At 41.4% G+C, this 18112-nt stretch overlaps 1 protein-coding gene across 2 annotated transcripts in view; it reads left to right on the forward strand.

The window, feature by feature from the left end:
• Window positions 1–18112, forward strand: part of zdhhc17 (zinc finger DHHC-type palmitoyltransferase 17) — a 138803-nt gene that overhangs the window by 39426 nt on the left and 81265 nt on the right. The window lies entirely within an intron of this gene.

The raw sequence follows: 18112 nt of genomic DNA on the forward strand, positions 1-18112 counted from the left end.
TGTCGAATTGATTTGGCCAGTCAAACCATTGGCTAGGCCATATTTGGAGTATTGTATTCAGTTCTGGTTGCTACACTTGAAGGATGTGGTGACACTGGAGAGAATGCAGAAGAGATTCACCAGCGTGTTGCCCTGCATTGGAGTACTTTATTTGTGGGAAGAGATTAGCTTGGCTGGGCACGTTTTACTGGGAGTGAAGGAGGCTGAGGAGAGACTTGAAATAAATATCTTTTCATTACTGCCATCAGGCAGGAAGTACAGGAGCTTGAAGACACATACTTAACTTTTCAAGAACAGTTTCTTCCCCTGCCATCAGATTTCTGAATGGACAATGAACCTGTGTACACTACCTCACTTTTTTTCTTTGTTTTCTCTTTTTGCACTATTTTTCATATGCATTTCTTATTGTAATTTATAGTTTTTATTATACATTGCAATGTACTGTTGCTGCAAAATGGTAAATTTCATGACATATACCAGTGATATTAAACCTGATTTTGAATTTGAAATTATGAGAGGCACAAATTAGTAGATCTGTTTCCAATGGTAGGGGCATCAAAAACAAAAGGGCGTGGGTATAAGGTGAGAGGGAGGTATTTTAGATGGAACTGAGGGATAAGTATTTTTCACAAAGTAATCGCTATCTGGATTGTCTTGTCAGAGCAAGTAGTGAGATTTTTAGATGGAAAGAATTCACATGGAGTCCAGCGTTCAAATCAGATGGTTCAAATGGTTCCCTTTATTATCAGAGAATGTATACAATATGCAACCTAAAATAGTTGCCTTCGCAGACATGCATGAAAAACATGTCTGCAGTCAACAAAAACTATCGTTTACCTGACAGTTCAACATGCCACAGGCCCTCTCTCACTAAAAAGGGTCAGAGAGATATCAGTCATTTTCACACTGAAAGGAGGGATCGGCAGTTACTGTTGCACTATTGAAGTCTGCCACATTGCTTTTTATTCTGAGATTCTCTGACTCGAGAATCTGCAGCAAACTCTCCCACCATCGAGAGAAAAAGAGAGTACAACCACTTGACTACAGAGACCTCCATCCATATATCCGCCGCAGTGAAATCCTGATGTTCCACCTCCCGCGACGCTTCAGTTGGCAACACCGGCTTGGAATTGGTCATCCAGAGGGCTGCACCCCAGAGACATCTGAAGAATGTTGGAAAATGGTCGGCTGGTGAGCTCCAGGGATGGGAGCTCATCTGCTATGAAAAAAAATGTAGTTTAAGTCCCACTTGCAGATGAGGACCTTGATGGAACCCCAACCACTTTGAAAAGGAAAATAGAGGTATTAAAGAGAGGAATTTATGGTGTTTCTGCAGATGAGCTTGAAGTGGTAGCTACTTGGTGCCATCACCTATAGAACAAAATTTCTCTTTATTACAAACTGACATTAACAGGGGCATCACACGTCCTAAAATGAATGTTCCCCAATCCAAAGTTTTAATTTTTCTTATCCTATTTTTATCTATATTTTTCCTCCACAATCTCTACTCTGCATTAACTATGTATGCATAGAGTGAGATAAGCTGTTTGCAGTGTTAAGTTTCAGAACCCATGTTCTATGTGAGCCACTTGTTTGCAGTTCCACTCTTACGTTGTGTACAATGGCAAGCTTCTGTCCTAGTATCCAGGCATGAGTTTACTACAGTTCACCTTGACTCTCGGTTGGTGACTCAGACAACTGAACCTGTTAAAGAGTTTTACTGGCTAGTACCATTCCTGCAGGGATATCCTTTATCTCAGTACTAAGGAGAGATTAGCTTCATTTGTCACATGTACATCAAAACATTCAGTGAAATGTGTTGTTTACGTCAGTCATCAACCCAGTCTGAGGATTGTGCAGGGGCATGTCACAAGTGTTGCCATCATACATGCCACAACTCACTAACCCTAACTGTATGTCTTTGGAAGGTGGGAAGAACCTGGAGGAAACTCACGTGTTCATGGGGGAAACATACAACCTCCTTACGGACAGCAGCAGGATTTGAATCACAATTAGTTATTGCTGGTGCTGTAAAATGATTGCACTAACTGTTATGTTACCGTGCCACACACCGTGCTGTGGCGCAGAACTAAGAATATGTATTGGGTACAATTACTCTGTTTAAGAGGCATTTAAATAGTCTCTTAAATATGCAAGACATAGAGGGATACAGACCTAATGAGGGCTAAAAGTTCAGCATGGTGAGCAAAAAGGCCTCCTTTGGACTCTCCAGAAGGATTCTATGATCATTAAAACCGCACAAGATAATTTCACTACCTTCCTTACAAGACCTATTATTTCTTGATTTATACTCTATACTACAGAATAGCTGGTAGAGGACTCTCTGTACATCTCCCACCAGTAACTTGTCTTTGTTTTTTATCTTCTACCGATGAGTCACGGTAACAGAGTACTACAGCATGGAAGCAGTGGTTGTTTTGCCCCTGTTTCCTCCCTGCTAGTCCTAGTTGCCTACATTGGGCTATAACCGTCTCAGCCCTTCCTCTTCATGTACCTATCTAAACCCCTCTTACATGTTGTAACTCTTGAAGATACTCACTACTGTGTGAAAAGAAGTTACTTCTCAGATCTTTTACACCTCTTCCCTTTTATCTCGTATCTCTGCCCTTTAGTTTTGGACTCTACAACCCTGGTGAAGACTGTGACCATCCACCTTATCCATCTTCTAGACTTCAGTGAGGCTTCCTCTAATTCTCCTACACTCCAAGGAATAACGATCCAGGGTGGCCAATCTCTCTCTAAAACTCAGGTCCTCTAGTCCAGGGGACATCCTCATAAATCACTCTACACCCTCTCCAGCTTGACAATATATTTCCTATAATGCAAACTCTATTTCAATGTTTAGGAGAAGTTTGGATAGGTACATGGTAGTAGGGGTATGGAGGGCAGGTCAATGAGAGTAGGCAGTTTAAATGGTTTTGGCATGGACTAGATGGGCCGAGGGGCCTGTTTCTATGCTGTACTTCTCTGACTAAAACTGTATAGAGCAAGGCAAGTACACAGTCGTAGACCAAGGGAGCTCTGTAACAGTGGGTTCTACATCTTTAGCTACTGAGTTAATATCATTCCTCAACATTGCAGTGATATCATCCTTTAATAGCAGACCTACTCTCTTTTTCCTCTGAACTGTCAAATTCAGCTGAATATTCAAGTGTTTACCTTGGCCATCATGCAACCTCATCCCAGTAAGGACAATGAGATAAGAATCTGCATTTGCACAAACTAAAACAGAGTAATCATGCTGCTGTCTGCTATGCTTGATTGGCTTTAAATAAGTAAACTTAGTGTTTTCTGTTTAGGATATCAAATACTTATTTAAAAGCTCATTTTACTCCCTGGAGTGTAGGAAAATGAGGGGAAATTTGGTAGAGGTATACAGAATTAGTTGGTGTATAGAAAAGCTAAATGGAAGCAGGCTTTTTCTACTGAAGTTGGTTGAGACTAGAACTAGAGGTCAGGTTAAGAGTGAAAGATGAAATATTTAAGGAACCTGAGTTTTTCATTCAGGGTGGTGCAAGTGTGCAGTGAGCTGCAGTTGGAAGTGGTGGATGCAGATTCAGTTCCAACATGTAATTGAAATTTGGGTGAGTACATGGATGGGAAGGGTTATGGAGGTCTATGGTCCAGGTGTGGGTAGATTGGATTAGGTAGAGTAACATTTTGGCACAGACTAGATGGGCTGAAGGGCCTATTGCTGTGCTGTAGTGCTCTATGACTCCAATAAGATAGACTCTTGATCTCCTAATCTACAAACCCCTTTTCCAGAAAAGTTGGGATATTTTCCAAAATGCAATAAAAACAAAAATCTGTGATAGGTTAATTCACGTGAACCTTTATTTAACTGACAAAAGTGCAAAGAAAAGATTTTCAATAGTTTTACTGACCAACTTAATTGTATTTTGTAAATATACACAAATTTAGAATTTGATGGCTGCAACACACTCAACAAAAGTTGGGACAGAGTTAAAATAAGATTGTAAAGTGCACTGAATATTCAAGTAACACCGGTTTGGAAGACTCCACATTAAGCAGGCTAATTGGTAGCAAGTGAGGTATCATGACTGGGTATAAATGTAGCATCCATCAAAGGCTCATCAAGCAAGGATGGGTCATGGCTCACCCCTTTGTGCCAAAATTCGTGAGAGAATTGTCAGTTCAAAAGGAACATTTCTCAACGCAAGATTGGGAGTACTTCGGAAAACCATTGTCACTCAACACAGTCCGTCGCTGCATCCAGAAATGGAAGTTGAAACTGTATTATGCAAGGAGGAAGCCATACATCAACTCTATGCAGAAATGCTGCCGAGTTCTCTGGGCCCGAGCTCATCTCAGATGGACCAAAAGACACTGGAACCGTGTGCTGTGGTCAGATGAGTCCACATTTCAGTTAGTTTTTGGAAAAAACGGGCGTCAAGTTCTCCGTGCCGAAGATGAAAACGACCATCCAGATTGTTGTCAGCGAAAGGTGCAAAAGCCAGCATCTGTGATGGTATGGGGGTGCATCAGTGCCCACGCCATGGGTGAGTTGCATGTATGTGAAGGTACCATTGACTCTGAGGCGTATATTAGGATTTTAGAGGGACATATGTTGCCATCAAGGCGACGTCTCTTCCTGGGACGTCCATGCTTATTTCAGCAGGACAATGCCAGACCACATTCTGCACGGGCTACAACAGCATGGCTTTGTAGACACAGAGTGCGTGTGCTTGACTGGCCTGCTGCCAGTCCAGATCTATCTCCTATTGAAAATGTACGGCGCATCATGAAGAGGAGAATCAGACAACGGAGACCACGGACTGTTGAGCAGCTGAATCAAGCAAGAATGGACAAAATTTCCAATTGCAAATCTACTACAATTAGTATCCTCAGTTCCAGAAAGATTAAAAAGTGTTATTAAAAGGAAAGGTGATGTAACACAATGGTAAACATGCCTCTGTCCCAACTTTTGTTGAGTGTGTTACAGCCATCAAATTCTAAATTTGTGTATGTTTACAAAATACAATTAAGTTGGTCAGTAAAACTATTGAAAATCTTTTCTTTGTACTTTTGTCAGTTAAATAAAGGTTCACGTGAATTAACATATCATAGATTTTTGTTTTTATTGCATTTTGGAAAATATCCCAACTTTTCTGGAAATGGGGTTTGTACATTGTTATAATACTACACTGGACTTTCTCTATAACAATATTCTGCATTTTGTTTTTGTTTTACCTTGTGCTATCTTAATGCACTATGTAATGAACTGATCTATATGAACAGTACGCAAGGCAAGCTTTTCACTGTATCTTATTACATGTGACAATACTAAACCGATTCCAACACGACTATATATATGTTCTGTTGATTTGTGGCAGTTTCACACAATGCATCCAGATTTCAGATGTACTCTGCAGTATGTGAGGATTGTTACTTCCTTTAAGACATCACTGATGCAGTGCTTTCAATATAGATAAACTTTCCAAGATGCATCCCCCAGGCATAAGGAAAACAGATGCTGAGCCACAGAGGGAGCAATTAGTAAGAGGCACTGAAATCTCAGCCAGTGAGGGAGTCATAATAAATACAAATTAAATTTATCTTTATACATTCCACATTTGTGAATGCACTTTTTGAAAAATAACGGGTGATATAGACTGCTGAATAAAATAAATAGATATTGAAGCTTTCTTTCCTGCAGAAGACGATTATTAAGGCAGCTATCATAAAGTTATAGAGCTCTGCAGAAACATGCCCTTCAGCCAATCTAGTCCATTCCGAAGTATTATTCAGGCTAGTCCCATCGATCTGCACCTGGATCAAAGCCCTCCATACCCCTCCCATCTATCTACTTATCTAAACTTCCCTTAAATGTTGAAACGAAACCCACATCCCCCACTTCCGCTGACAACTTGTTCCAGATTCTCACTACTCTGAATGAGGAGGTCCTCCTCTAGATTCCCCTTAAATATTTCATCTTTCAGCTTTAACCAATGACCTGTGGTTCTAGTCCTACCCAAACTCAGTGGGAAAACCCTGCTTACATTTCTCCTTATCAGAAATCTGACATAATGCTTATCAGGAAAGGCTGAACAGCCTGAAGACAGATTTTTTTTCTGGGAAAATGAAGCTGGGAAACGATCATCCTCTAAAATTCAAAGTACATTTATTATCAAAGTATGTGTACTATATACAACCTTGAGGTTGGTTTCCTTATAGGCAGCCACAGAATAAAGAAACCCAGTAGAACCTATTGTTTTAAAAAAAGACTATAAAACACCCAGTGTGCTGGGAAAAAAACAAATCTTGCAAACAATAAAAGTATGCAATTCAACCCATACACACCGCACCACAGCTGTCCTGCACCTTTGAAATTCAGTTCATACTGCAAAGATGCCAGGTCATACAAGCAGTTTAAAAGCTCAACTCTGAAAGGGAGGTTATGGGCTATTGATTGCAGTGATTGTGTGATTAATACAATAATTTTTTGTTTTGTTTGCCATCGAGAAGTCATCACTGTGCTTTACCAGGGCCATCCTAAACCGCTGCTAAAATAAAATGCTTGTTTCCTCATGTTACTCGTAGGAATCAGGCATATTATTGCAGAAAACTTGGAAACGGATTTGCAAAGTGACAGAGGTATTCAAAGCTTTTGTAGTGAAAAGGAAGGGTATTAAGAAAAGAGCTTTATTAAGACTAAGGGGGAGAGTCAAACATTTTTTTTTCTCTGAAGTGAGAATTCATGTCAGCAAATTGTCGAAGTAACTGGAATGCTACTTAAACAAAGCTCTCAATGGTATCAGTGAGGTGGGGGAACTGCCTGCTTGATAGCGCATTGAGGGAACCTTAAGCACAAAGAACAGTTCAAGATGCTGAGCCAATATCGTATCCAAATCCTCATGATGTATGGAAAGTACTGCCAACTTTGCCAGACATATTCATACATATTGGAGGCCACAGCCCATCACAGATGAAACCTCCCCCCCACCAACATTGAGCACATCTACAAGGAACACTGCCACAAGAAAGTAGCATCCGTCATCAAAGACCCCCACCATCCAGGCCATGCTCTCTCCTTGCTCCTGCTGTTGAGGTTGTGGTACAGGAGCCTTGGGTCCCACATGACCAGGTTTAGGAACAGTTATTACCTGACAATCATCAGGCTCCAGAATCAGAGGGGATAACTTCATTTACCTCCAACGCTGAACTGATGCTACAACCTAGGAACTCACTTTCAAGGACTCTACAACTCATGTTCTCAGTATTATTTATTTATTATTTTATTTGCACAATTTGTCTTTTGCGCAATGGGTTGTTTGTCATGTATAGTTTTTTAAAAATTCTATTGTATTTATTTATTTTCCTGTAAATGCTTACAAGAAAATGAATCTCAAGATAGTACAGGTCGACCTTCTATAATCCGGCACCATTGGGACCTGAGGAGTGCTGGATTAGTGAAAATGCCGAATTACAGAAGGATCACATTAAGCAATATCTAACTGCCTCATCATACCTTTAAAATATCAAAGGATTCAAAGGTTCATTTAATGTCGGAGAAATGTACACAATCTACATCCTGAAATGCTTTTTCTTCGCAACCATCTACAAAAACAGAGGAGTGCCCCAAAGAATGAATGACAGTTAAATGTTAGAACCCCTAAGTTTCCCCCGCTGCCCTCCTTCCTGCACGTAAGCAGCAGCGAGCAACAATTCCACCCTCCCCACCAGCAAAAAATACCCTACCAGCACTTAAGCGTGAGCTAAGTGATAGCAAAGACACAGACTTGCAGTTACCCCAAAGACTACATTGTTCACCCGATAGTTTGACATGATGCAGGCTCTCTCTCAGTCAGAGAAAGGAGGTCTTCTAGACGCCACATTTCATGCGACCGCCAGGCGGCCGGGGATCCGGCGTTGGGCTCTTCCCTCTTCACTCGTAGTTACTGAGGGAATCCTCGTTAGTTTCTTTTCCTCCACTTAGTAATATGCTTAAATTCAGCGGGTTGCCACGTCTGATCTGAGGTTGTAGGCAGAAGAGAATGGAGTGCTGGCCGGGCGACGCCGGAGGGCAGTGCGCGACTGCCAGCAGGCTGGCGAGAAGGCGGACCGACCCAGAGTGCCAGCTCCCCTGCCGCTGGCAGGTGAGATGGGCGGCCACGCCTCACGCAAATGATATTAATAAATGCAGGAAAGCAAGCAGGAATTGCCTGTCTGTGCTTACAAGAGCACACCAAAATGTGAACAGATCTAGTGCAACCAAAACAATGCGCAACAGATTGGTTCGGTGGCCCGGAAAATTTGGAATTACAGTTGCGCGGAAAATTTGAAATCAGTGCTGATTATCGAAGGAACCAGATTACAGGTAGTCGGATTAGTGAATGTCGACCTGTATATGGTAACAGGTACATGCTTTGATATTTATTTTGACTTTTAACTTTGAAACCACTGAATTAAAAATACAAAATTGCACCATTGCAATGATTGAACTAGAACTACAATGGTATTAAACTGGTATACTTTCTAAAAGATTCGGTTTCTAACTTAAGCACAATTGAAGAACTTGTAGCTAAGATCAGAAAGAACACTCTTGCCAACAGTTACAATTGGACACTTACCTCTCACAGAAGTGACTCAAGGAATTTAACTGCATTTCATAACATTTTAGCAAATGCATTGTGATAGGAGTATTATCTGATTCCTTTTGTGTATCCTGAAAGTTAAAAGTCTCCAGATGGCAATGAAAATCTGGGTTAAAACTGAATTTTCTTTCCAATGTTTCTTGTACTGACAGAAATGGAAAATGTTAGTGTGGGTAAATGGGTCATTTCTTGGGCTTTGTATGGTGAGTCAGAGGTCCTGTAAGCAATCTTAATGTTGCTGTTGCAATTGAGTTTTATGTGTCATAAGTTAGTGATGTGTCTTAATATTAAAGTTTCTAATGCACAAGGAGCCTTTTCAAGCATTTAGACTCACTTGAATGAAAGAAGATAAATTAGTGAGGAATGCACGAATGGCATGGTGTGCAGTTCTGTCACTCCTGCACCACTGTGTACTGTTGAAAGTGGACTGCATCGGTGTTGTAAACAGGATCTTGCACTTTAATTTCCCTTTGATAATTATTCAGCTGCACCCTATTATCCCCAGCCCCCATCACTGGCAAGTTAAATTTCATCTTCTGGCAGCTTATAATTAAGTATGGTAACTGAAATTCAATAAGACGTTTGCTCTGTACAGCTATTCCAGATGTCTGTATGAGGTTTTAATTTGTGAGATTCTGCAATGTTTATAGACACTGGATATTCAGTATCTGTAGAATCTCTTGTGATTGTGTTAACAATTTTGTTTCCTTCAATTTAGGAAACTGTCATATTTCTGTTTGAGGGCTTCAGTCAGATTAACAATAAACATGAACCAAAATGTCAGGGCACATTAGCAACTGTGGTCATCTGTGGTGATCAGCTGATAATTAATGAAAATTGTGTTTGTCTTGTACACATTGTCCATTTGAAAATTGTATTATGGTAAATCGGTCAATCAGTTGGTGTCTGTCAAGCTTGTGTCTCATTTGTTATAGCAGACTGATATAGCAAGTAGGTCTTTTCAGTGCATTATTGGCTGTTTGAGAGCTATCCATTTGGTCTACCTCACTTGTTCCTTGCTTTATGAACAATCATTTTGATGCAGCTCAATTCCCACCTCCAAGATGACATTTAACTTGCTAGTGATGCTTGTGAAGGGAAGGATGGGTAGAGGACAGTACCCTATAGAGAAGGCAATTCAGGAGTCAGATAGATCAGCTGGTCAAGTGATGTTGTAACAACAACTTTACACTCAACATCAGTAAAACCAGGGAATAGATTGTGGACTTCAGGTAGGGGAAATCGAGAGAACACACACCTGTTCTCATCGAGGGGTCAGTAGTGGTAAGGTGTCAATATCTCTGAAGATCTATTCTGGGTCAAATATACAAAGAAGACATGCTAGTGGGTATATTTCATTAGGAGATGAGGAGATCTGGCATGTCCCCAAAGACTCAAACAGGTTTCTATAGATGTACCATGGAGAGTGTTCTGACAGGTTATTTTACCATCTGGTATGAAGATGCCAATGCATGGGATCGGAAATAGCTGTAGAAGGTTGTAAACTTAGCCAGCTCCATCATGGACTCTAGGCTCCCCTTCATTGAGGACATCATCAATAGGTGATGCCTCAAGAAGGTGGCATCCATCATGAAGCATCCTCACCATCTGGGGGCATGCTCTCTTCTCATTACTACCATCAGGGAGGATGTACAGGAGCCTGAAAACACACACTCGACATTTTAGAGACAACTTCTTCCCCTCTACCATCAGATTTCTGAATGGACCATGAATACTACCTCACTGTTTTGCACTATTGTTTTTTTAAAAAATATATTTCTTATTGTAACTTGTTCCTTAAGGTTATCATAGCTGGGGGGGCATGGTGGGCATAAGTTTCCACTACCTATTAATACTCCCAATGGCGTCCATCTCAAATAGCTTCTGACAACCAAGTCCAGCTCTTGACCTTCAGGTGGTTTAGCTCCTAAGCCTGGTGGTATTGTTTCTACTGACAGGAAAAGAGGCTAAGGCAGGTCACTGGCACCTTAAAACGGGTCACTTTGGGCAGATGGGGTTTGTCAGTCATAGCTCGCAGATCATCTAGGAGAAGGAAAACTCTGATCTCAAACTTCAGCTGCCTTGCAGCTAATGCCACTCATGGGGAAGGCTTCAGGAATAAACCTAGTGGGACACCTTTGAAAGTCAATGCCTCAAAAAGACGGCATTCTTCATTAAGAACCCCATCACCCAGGACATGTCCTCTTCCCATTGCTACCATCAAAGAAGAGGTACAGAAGCCTGAAGACGTACATTCAACATTTCAAGAACCCTTCTGCCATCAGATTTCTGAATGGATGCTGAACCTATGAACATTACCTCAGTATTTTTTCTTCTCTTTTTGCATCACTTATTTAATTTAATTTTTTAATATAATGTACTTACTGTAATTTATTTTTAATATTATGTATTGCAATGCACTACTGCTGCAAAACAACAAATTTCACAACATATGCCAGTGATATAAAATCAAATTCTGATTCTGATGTTGATGCCTGAGAGTCTGGGGCCGAGGACTGGGGGCCTGGAGGTGGTCTGTTATTGTGTGTGTGTATGTATGGGCGGATCAGTGTGATCTTGTTTGTTGTACTGCCATTGTTGCTGCTTGTGTTGTGGTGGGCATGCTCTGTTGGCGCCGGAATGTGTGGCGACACCTGCAGGCTGCCCCCAGCACATCCTTGAGTGTGTTGGTTGTTCATACAAACAGTGCTTTGAGTGCTTGCTTCAATGTACATGTGATAAATAAATCTGAATGTGAATAGTTTCTCTAAACCTGGCCTAATGGCCACAGTGAAAACTATTGCAGCTTTGAGAATACTTGATACACCAAGTCTCAATGGCATGCTGCAGTAAAGTAGCTGTTCGTGCGACACTAATACAGCTTGGGACATTGAAGTTCAGAGTTCAATTTTTGCTTCCTCTGTAAGCAAGTTTGTATGTTCCTTACCATGTGCATGTGGGTTTCTTCCCACAGTCCAAAGATGTACTGGTTATTTGGTTAATTGGTCATTGTAAATTGTCCTGTGATTAGGCTAGGTTAAATAGGTATGTTTATCTGGGCGGCGCTGCTTGATGAACAGTCAGGGCCATTGTATCTCTAAATAAGTCAATAAAATAAGTCTGGCAAGCTGTTGGATGAACAGACTTTAATTTCTATTGAGGTCTTACCTTCCCCTTAAACCTCCACCATCATACTCTCCTTTTGAGTGTAGCGGAGAGCTACAGAGGTAATTTTTTTTTTCAGATTTCATTCCTTCAAGACATTCCAAAGTGCTTTAAAGCTAATGAAGTGCTTTGGAAGCACTATACATGGTGTACGCATTACATCCATTATTAGTTTTCTTCCAGATTTATAAAGGAGCAACTCAGTGTATCTACAGTAACTAGTAATTACTGCAGTGAGTCACAGCACTAGAACCAGTATGGTGTATGCAGCCTTATGTTGTATTTTTAGTTACCTTTTAGCCGTGCATTGTTCATACACATAACTTGGTGGATAGATTTGCAATGGGCAGATGGAGCTCGTCAGCTGTGGTTGGCAGCTCAGCTAGGAGAAGGAAAACTCTGATCACAAACCTCCGCTACGTTGTGGCTATACCTACTCGAGGGGAAGTCTTTGAGAGTAAACCCCAAGGGAAAAATCCAGAACTGGAGTCCTTAAGGCAGTCCTAACTGACTGTCTGACTGTCAACTCCTGCTGGTGCCAAACTGTATCACTCTCTGCTGTTCCTTTGGATTCATCAGGGTGTGGAGAGGCAGTGCCTGCCGCTTGGGCAGCAGCTCACTCTCCGTATTGTACTGCCGTGGCTTGTGTATACAGCTAAGATGCAATGACCAGCGGAGGGCATCAAGGATTTGTAACATCACAGACAATGAACAACTGAATTAGGATCGAGGAATTCAAACTTGTACTAGGTGGAACATGAAAATATTTTGTCCTGTTGCAACGTTAGTTACTCTTACTAAGATGAGATTCTGCAGATACTGGAAATCCAGAGTAGCATATACAAAAGGCTGGAGAAACTCAGCAAGTCAGGCAGCATCTATGGAAGGGGAAAAAACAGTCGATGTTTTGGGCTGAGACCCTTCATCCAGACTCCTTTTATTCCTTTCCATGTTATTAAGCCTGTATTATTACTGTGGCTCATCTAGTAGAAGCTGCTGCTTCACAGCATTAGTGACCCAGGTTCAATCATGACATCATGTGGAGTCTACACATCCTCCCTGTGACTACACATATTCTGGATTCTCTGATTTACTCCACATCTCAGAAGCGTGTAATTTGAAAGTTTGGATGACCATTTTAAACTGTCTGCTTTGTGGCTGAATGATAGAACGTGAAGTTGGGAGGGGAGGGGAATTGATGGGAATGTAGGGACAATATAAATTTGTGGGCTGCCCCCAGAGCATCCTTAGTTGTGGTGGTTGTTAATGCAAGCAACATATGTTTTGATGTATATGTAATAAATCTAAATCTCTGCAGAGTCCTGTGATTGAGGGAAGTACAGTTCCCATACCAGGCAGTGATGCAGCTAGTTAGGATGCTTTCGATTGTGCCCCTGTAGAAAGTTCTTAGGATCTGGGGGCCCATACCAAACTTCTTCAACCGTCTGAGGTGAAAGAGGCACTCTGGGCCTTTTTCACCACACAGCCGGTATATACAGACCTTGCGAGATCCTCGGTATTGTGTATGCCGAGGAACTTAAAGCTGTTCACCCTCTCAGCCCCAGATCCATTGATGTCAATAGGGGATAGGTTGTCTCCATTCCTCCTGTAGTCCACAACCAGCTCCTTTGTTAGAGTGGTGTGGACAGCCCAGCGCATCTGTAGATGTGAACTTCCCACAATTCAGGACATTTACAAGGGCAGGTGTGTAAAAGGACCCAAAGGATCAATGGGGACCTGAGTCACCCCAATCATAAACTGTTCCAGCAGCTACCATCTGGGAAATGGTACTGCAGCATAAAAGCCAGGACCAACAGTCTCCGGGACAGTTTCTTCCACCAGGCCATCAGACTGATTAATTCATGCTGATACAATTGTATTTCTATGTTATCTTGACTGGTCTGTTGTACATACTGTTTATTATAAATTACTATAATTGCTCATTTAGAGGGAGATACAATGTAAAGATTTTTACTCATATATATGAAGGATGTAAGAAATAAAGTCAATTCAATTCAGTAAAGTGGGTTAGAGTCAGATTCATGTAAAAATAGATTATTGATGGTTTGGATTTAGTGGGCTGAAAACCTATACCATACCTTATGACCAATTAAACTGCGTTGCTAGGGGTCTTGTGTGAGTTTTTCTCAGGATGCCTGTATTAAATATGCACTGAAATCATTGGATCTCAGAAAAAGATATTATAAGAGAAGGTTATTATGCCAGCAGATAATGGACATTAGGCTAATTCCAACGCTTGGCCATAGCTTGTAAGTTCTGGCCATTTAAATTGTGATCTAGGTGTTTTTCAGTGCTTCCTCTACTTTGAGTGAAGTGATATTTCATTAACAACCTCTAGTTATTTTACTAATTAATTTATATCTGTTCCCTTGTTGATGCTGTCCTTCCTCGGTGAGAAATCAGGCTCAACCTGTCTGAGACTTCTGTAATGTTATACATTGAGTCATAGAGCACTGCAGCACAGAGACAGGCTCTTTGGCCCATCTAGTCTGAGTCAAACTATTATTTTCCCTTCCACCCTCACCTGAACAATAGCCCTCCCTAACCTCCCTTCTGTGTACTTATCCAAATTGTTCTTAAATGTTGAAATTGAACCCACATTCACTACTTCTGCAGGTAGCTTCTTCCACACCCTCGCCACCCTCTGAGTGAAGAAATTTCCCCTCAGGTTTCCCTCAAATATTTCACCTTTCACCCTTAACCTATGATCTCTAGATCTAGTCTCACCCATCAACAGTGGAAAAAGCCTGCTTACATTTATCCTATCTATAACCGTCATAGTTTTGTACATCTCTTTCAAATCTGCCTTCATTCTCCCATGTTCCAGAGGATAAAGTCCTTACCTATTCAACCTTTCCCTATAACTTAGATCTTCAAGTCCCGGCAAAATCCTTGTAATTTAACTCAAAAAAAATCTTCCTAAGGTATCCATTATTCTAAATAAAGTAATCTTAGCTATGCCAATCTACCTTTCTTTATAACTATAATACTCCACCCTTGGCAACATACTCACAAATGTGCACCACTCCAAGTGTAATCACATCCCTTCTGTTTGAAGGTGACCAAAGTACCTGAAGTGACAAATCAGATGAAAGAACCTAGTTCACAAAACTAGTAATTCTGGCAGAAATCTTGAAGTTAGAAAATCCAAAGCAGAGAGAGGATGGCACTGAGCAACATAGTTGGAAATTAATTTTGCATTACAATGCTCGTTAAAAATTCAGCTTCTGTGTTACAAGCCTTGATTATTCAAAGTGATTCACAGTTAGAAACTATTTTGACTCAGTGGTCAGAATTTTTATTGAAGCAATGATTCTATTGAAGCAATTAGCACACTGAAAGGCCGTATCAGTCTTCCGATTTATTTTCCAGCAGGATCATTACACAGAAGCCAAGGTAGTATAACTCTGAACCTTAATTGTTCTTAATTGAACCTAATTATTTGAAGTATCAGTGCACAAACTTATAAGTGACCATGGAATTGTTTTTTTTGGGTCAATTAATTTGACAAATTTTCATTGTTTTTCCAGACAATGAGTGTATTGGGGGGTGGGGGGGTGAGAAGCAAAATAAAGTCAAGAATTTGTGTTAGTGCTATAACTCTTCTCCTTAGTTCTAAATGACATTGATGATGCAAAACACAGTCACAGGTACAGGTTTGCCATTGACACTAAGCAGCATTGATAACAGTGGATATGGACATTACAGTAAGAGTGCTATCACTTGAGTTGCGTATGATGTTCTCCTCAGGGGTTGTCTATTGGTAGGTGCCCTGGTGGCTGTGGAGCCTAATCGGGGATCCACATACTCTGGTGCAGCATGGGGTAAGAGTAAGTGGTGGCTGTGGTTAGTTGTTGGGTCTTTTGGTTGTTCATTCTCTCCTTTTGCAGCTGCTGCTTGTTCTTTGTGACACTGGAAGTTGCTGTCATGTAGCACAGCTCCTTTTGAAAGGATTTTCTCCAGGTCGATATAATCCCCATTTGCAGATGTAATGATGAATTTCTTCAAGCTGATTTGATGTCCTCTTTGATAAGGATATATTAAATTAAATTACAAAAATATTAATGGAATAAAATAACGCACAGAACTGGAAGTATGGCGACACTTGCAGGCTGCCCTGCACACATCCTCAGACAGTGTTGGTATTTGATGGAAATGATGCCTTTCACTCTGTTTGGCTATTTCAATGTACGTGTGATAAATAAAGCTAATTTTTTTCTTTGAAAAAGACAAGCAGCTCACTTGATGGGTAATCCATGCACCACCCTGAAAAGAATTTTGTTTGATTCTGAAAAGAATTTTGTGCTTCAGTATTCACTACGGAAAAGGATCTTGGCGATTGTAGACTTATAGCAGACTGAAAAGCTTGAGCATGTAGATATTAAGAAAGAGGACGTGCTGGAGCTTTTAGAAAGCATCAAGTTGGATAAGTCACTGGGACCCAACAAGATGTACCCCAGGCTATGGTAGGAGGCGAGGGAAGAGATTGCTGAGCCTCTGGCGATGATCTATGCATCATCAATGGGGACGAGAGAGGTTCCAGAGGATTGGAGAGTTGCAGATGTTGTTCCCTTATTCAAAAAAGGGGGTAGAGATAGCCCAGGGAGATTATGGACCAGTGAGTCTTACTTCAGTGGTTGGTAAGTTGATGGAAAAGATCCTGAGAGGCAGGATTTAGGAACATTTGGAGAGGCATATGATTAGGAATAGTCAGCATGGCTTTGTCAAAGGCAGGTCCTGCCTTATGGGCCTGATTGAATTTTTTTGAAGATGTGACTAAACACATTGATGACGGTAGAGCAGTAGATGTAGTGTATATGGATTTCAGCAAGGCATTTGACAAGGTACCCCATGCAAGGCTTATTGAGAAAGTAAGGAGGCATGGGATCCAAGGGGACATGCTTTGTGGATCCAGGACTGGCTTGCCCATAGAAGGCAAAGAGTGGTTGTAGACGGGTCATAAGGTTGGAGGTGTTGTGCATAGTGTGGAGGGCTGTCAGAGGTTACAGTGGGACATTAATAGGATGCAAAACTGGGCTGAGAAGTGACAGATGGAGTTCAACCCAGATAAGTGTGAGATGGTTCATTTTGGTAGGTCAAATATGATGACAGAAAGATAGTATTAATGGTAAGACTCTTGGCAGTGCTGATGATCAGAGGGATCTTGGGATTCGAGTCCATAAGACACTCAAAGCTGCTACACAGGTTGACTCTGTGGTTCGGAAAGCATATGGTGTATTGGCCTTTGTCAATCGTGGGTTTGAGTTTAGCAGCCGAGAGGTAATGTTACAGCTATATAGGGCTCTGGTCAGACCCCACTTGGAGAACTGTGCTCAGTTCTGGTCGCCTCACTACAGGAAGGATGTGGGAACCATAGAAAGGGTGCAACGAGATTTACAAGAATGTTGCCTGGATTGAGAGGAGCATGCCTTATGAGAATCAGTTGAGCAAACTTGGCCTTTTCTTCTTGGAACAGTGGAGGATGAGAGGTGACCTGATAGAGGTGTATAAGATGATGATAGGCATTGATTGTGTGGATAGTCAGAGGTTTTTTCCCAGGGCTGAAATGGTTAGCACGAGAGGGCACAGTTTTAAGGTGCTTGTAATTAGGTACAGAGGAGATGACAGGGGTAAGTTTTTTACGCAGAGAGTGGTGAGTGCGCAGAATGGGCTGCCAGCGACGGTGGTGGAGGCAGATACAATAGGGTCTTTTAAGAGAGTCATAGTCATACTTTATTGATCCCGGGGGAAATTGGTTTTCGTTACAGTTGCACCATAAATAATAAATAGTAATAAAACCATAAATAGTTAAATAGTAATATGTAAATTATGCCAGGAAATAAGTCTAGGACCAGCCTATTGGCTCAGGGTGTCTGACCCTCCAAGGGAGGAGTTGTAAAGTTTGATGGCCACAGGCAGGAATGATTTCCTATGACGCTCGGTGTTGCATCTCGGTGCAATGAGTATCTGGCTGAATGTACTCCTGTGCCCACCCAGTACATTATGTAGTGGATAGAAGACATTGTCCAAGATGGCATGCAACTTAGACAGTATCCTCTTTTCAGACACCACCGTGAGAGAGTCCAGTTCCATCCCCACAACATCACTGGCCTTACGAATGAGTGTTGATTGTGTTGGTGTCTGCTACCCTCAGCCTGCTGCCCCAGCACACAACAGCAAACATGATAGCACTGGCCACCACAGACTCATAGAACATCCTCAGCATCATCTGGCAGATGTTAAAGGACCTCAGTCTCCTCAGGAAATAGAGACGGCTGTGAACCTTCTTG

The sequence above is a fragment of the Mobula hypostoma genome, chromosome 9 (assembly GCF_963921235.1).
Source record: "Mobula hypostoma chromosome 9, sMobHyp1.1, whole genome shotgun sequence".
Lineage (NCBI taxonomy): Eukaryota > Metazoa > Chordata > Chondrichthyes > Myliobatiformes > Myliobatidae > Mobula > Mobula hypostoma.